This window comes from Solanum tuberosum, unplaced genomic scaffold (assembly GCF_000226075.1).
Source record: "Solanum tuberosum cultivar DM 1-3 516 R44 unplaced genomic scaffold, SolTub_3.0 scf00185, whole genome shotgun sequence".
Lineage (NCBI taxonomy): Eukaryota > Viridiplantae > Streptophyta > Magnoliopsida > Solanales > Solanaceae > Solanum > Solanum tuberosum.
This window is the reverse complement of record NW_006239122.1, coordinates 608,822-613,153: the sequence shown is the minus strand read 5'-3', so window position 1 is coordinate 613,153 and position 4,332 is coordinate 608,822.

Below are 4,332 nucleotides of genomic sequence, written 5' to 3'. Positions count from 1 at the left end.
ACCGATCCTAGTTAGTGTGTCGGATCGTGACACCCGCTTCATTCAACAAACCACAATCACAATGTATATTATCACAATCATACAACAAGAGGTGATTCATGGCATGTAGTTCTTCGTTCATACTTATTTACATTAGGTGTGATCAATAGGCTTCATTCACATACATGCATGCATTACAGTGAAGCAATTACTAACATACATCACTCAAACTTCGAAATCACAACCATCACCTACCTCGAATCCAAGCTTGAATCCCCTAAGACACTTAAATCTTCCCTTTCCAAATTCTTCCCGCTTGTTCGTGGTCTAAAAACATACAATTAACGCAAGGATCAATAAACGAGGCCTAATTACCTGGATTATAATCAACATTATCAACCCTAGGCCAACCCAAGATCCGAATACCCAAATTAGCAATTTTCCACCATTAACTACAGATTAAAACCTTCCCCCAATGATAATTACCCAAGAAACTATGTTCTACGGATCGAAATACGGATTCGAGGAGTAAAAACTTTACCTTTAGCATCAAGAATGGTGAAAAACCGTCAAGAACTCACCTGGGGCCGTTCCTTAGCTCTCAAAGTCGAAAAGTGCAGAATATCCAAGAGGATTGGCAATGTAGCTTATGAGTTAGAGCTACCACAAGAGTTAGCAGCAGTTCATCCGGTATTTTAAGTCTCCATGTTGAAAAAGTGCATGGGAGATCCTTTAATTATCATACCAACTGAAGATATTGGTATCAACAATAGCTTGTCCTATGAGGAGATTCCTGTTCAAATCCTAGATCGCCAAGTTCGCAAGTTGAGGACTAAGGAAGTAGCATAAGTCAAAGTCCTTTGGAGGAACCAGTTTGTTGAAGAAGCTACTTGGGAAGCTGAGGAGGATATGTAGAAGATATATCCACATCTTTTTAAGCCCGGAGAAATTCTGGACCAAGGTACTAATTCTCTTCTTAGTACTCTTTAATTTATATACTTGATGTGTTAGATTTTCTTGTTGGGTGTTTGAGCTGAATGTAAGATGTTACACCCTAAGCCTAGTAAGAGTAAGCTCATTCGAGGACGAATGTTCCCAAGGGGGAGATATTGTAACACCTCTCCATTTGAAAGAACTAGAAAGAAATAGAATAAGAAAGAGTTATATTTGGAAATAATGTAAATCTGGAAAATTGGCTAAACTAAGTTAAGTATGAGTTTTGGTCAACTTCAAACGACCATAACTCCTAGCTCATGATGATTTACGTGTACTTCCAGATACCATAGGAAATATCTTGCAATTATCTTTCAAACACCATCGAGTTTGCGCGATTCCAAGTTCGTATGAGTGAGATATACCCATTGGAAGTTGGGCTGGTTGGATAAGGAAAGTCCAATCCGGATTTTGTAAGGGTATTTTGGTCTTTTCCATACCCTATTATTTTAATTTTATTTTTTGGTAATTAGTTGGGGTCTAAACTGAACTTGGTCAGTTTACGCTTTACAATATTGAGTTAAGGTTTTTAGAGAAGAGAAAGGAAGAGGAGAGAAGAGGAGAAGAAGCAAGAATCGTCAAATTCTCGAAGCTAAGATTGTGGATTTCGTCAAGAGGTGATCCCTACGAGGTATGTGAGACTTTCTTACTGTTGGGTTCGTTCACCCATGCGTCAATCATGTTTAGTTCAGCGAAATTCGTTCTAAAAAGGGTTGAAACTTTGATGTTCTTGATATGTGTTCTTGAATTTGTTTTCGTTCTTGAATGGACTGAATTGAGGAGTTCTTGAGATTACCGCGTCAAATTTTAGAGTTAATTTGAGATAGGTTCTTGGGTACATTTGATGGGTATCTGAATCTAAAGAGAATTTGAGAAAAATAGTCGAGTTTAGGCGATTTGGGGTTGGAAAAACGAAGAAGGAAAAGTTGGGCGAATCTGGGCACCAGGTCCGCGACACAGACCTGTTCCTCAGATTTGAGAAAAATTCTTCGCATCGCGGGGAGGTCACGGACCGTTCTGCCTCAAAATTTATTTCGCGATTAAATAATTAAATGCATCTCCGCATCATGGACTAGCTTCTAGATAGTGATTTCTTGATCTTTTCTCATGTTTAACTATCTAAAAACACTCCTAAACATCATGAGATCTTTCCTATCACAAATCACAATCCTTGAATCCATAATTCAATTCAAGGAAAGTTAAGAGTCAAGTCAAGAGAAGTTCATAGAGCTTTCCAAAAGTTTTTTTACAAACATTTTAACTTTGTTTTAAAACTTAAGCTTTGAGTTGAGTAAAGAGCAAGAGTAAAGTTCATTTCTTCAAAGATTATACGGGAACTAAGTATTCCCAAGAGTTAAAATGTTTTCACATTTGAGCAAGAAAGGAAACACCTATTTCCAAGAGAGCTTTTGAGCTAAGTTTTTGAGTAATTATCTCAAACCGAAGAAAGAGTTTGGTTTTAAAACATACGAGCTGAGAATATTTTGGGAGTAGTATTGAGCACCGATATGGGGACGCGAGTTCATAATAACTCAAGTCTCCAAAAACCATATAGCCATCATGGGTAGAGAAGGATCATACTTTTTAGATGATTCCTTAGTGCTTTTTACCATATACTTGTAGATCACTTAGTTAAGGCGTTCTATATGATTGCAAATTATAGGACAGTTTCGGCAGCGTGGGCAAGACGATGTATCACCACTTAGGCTCATAGTGGTGGTTGTCGGTTAGAGAAACTCCCACCGTATTATATTACATTATATGTAATTAAGTTGTTATTGCATTTCTTTAACAAATTGAGTTGCTACCTACTGTTTTAAATGCTTTGTATAAACTGCACTATTATTGTTGTTTGACTTTGCATTTGAGTTGAGTAAAACCAAGGTAAGTGTTTCTTTCAGATTCCTTTCAAGCTTATGTTATGTTTAGTTTTCCCCTCGTATACTCGTACATTCAATGTACTGATGCCATTTGTCCTGCATCGTTTTATGATGTAGACACAGGTAATCAAGATCAGCATCCAGGGCCTCGTTGATCCAATTGAGCACTCAGAGTCAGTTGGTGAGCCTCTTTGCTTTCCAGAGGACTCCTTTTACTTTGCTTTCTAGTATTTCAGCTGTTAGGATGATCGGGGGTCTTGTACCGACATCCCTCTTTATTTTAGAGGCTTCATAGACGAGTAGTTATAGCTCTTTAGTCTTATTCATTTAAGATATTGTTTAAAGACTTGAGTTTGCCTTATTGGCTAGTTGAATGCTTTCTTATTAACATTCTTGAGTTATATGGGTTTATCTTTGTTAAGTTAAGTCTTCCGCTGAGTAAGTAAGCCAGGCCAAGGGTTCGCTTGGGGCCAACAATGGTTCTCGAGTGCCAGTCCCACCCAGGGTGTAGGCTCAGGGAGTGACAATGATCCCCACATTCAACCACACACAATCAATATATGACCTTGACGACTAGATGAATATTAAGATTGTCGGACAACCATAATTACACATGGTAGCTCTTCTATGAACTCTCATAAGCAAGGTGGTAAATGTAGAATCACTGAAATACTTTAACAACTCCAAGAAAACACCACATAAGTCGTCTAAAATAACCACCTCTTCCCAAATCATCCCACTCGACCAAGAGAACATCGCAAGATCGGTACACCTGATCCACCACTAGGGATCCACCCTCAAAATACTCACAACCATGTACAAAATGAAATAGATGGTCACCTAAGAATTTATCGAATAACACTAAAGGTTTTCCTCTGAAGAGTCGATACCAGCCATTTCTATTCACTTGACTCCACATACTCTTCACATCCTTCTGCTGAATTCCACACTCTCAATACTAACAACCATCATAACCACTCCAACCATTTACCTTCCTCTAAACAAACTTTTTAAATGAAAACCTTTCTTAGGTACTTTAACAATCAACAGTAATCAACTTTACGACTCAACCCAGATGTAAGTCCTTTCAAATGCTCAATACCTGATACAATTGATCATTTCTCACCTTGCAAATTCATACCTTGACAAAATATATCATAACAAATGTAGATTTACAATGAAAAATCTGAATTGTAGATTCAACCGTATAACACAATCCCCTTATCTATCAACATTAGCTTATACCTTGAAGATTTTTATGAATTCATGGATCTTCGCTTATCATTGATCGCATCTCCACCGATCTTACAATATCCTTAGCTAAAATTCTATCGTACTCATTACTAAACTCAAAAACAAAACCAAAGCACTTATCATCACACTCGATCTAATGTTTGTACACTCATTTCTCAAGTCTTTTCTAATAGTTTTTAACCAATATGATGACTTGTGACACTATTACCATAGCCATAACAAAATG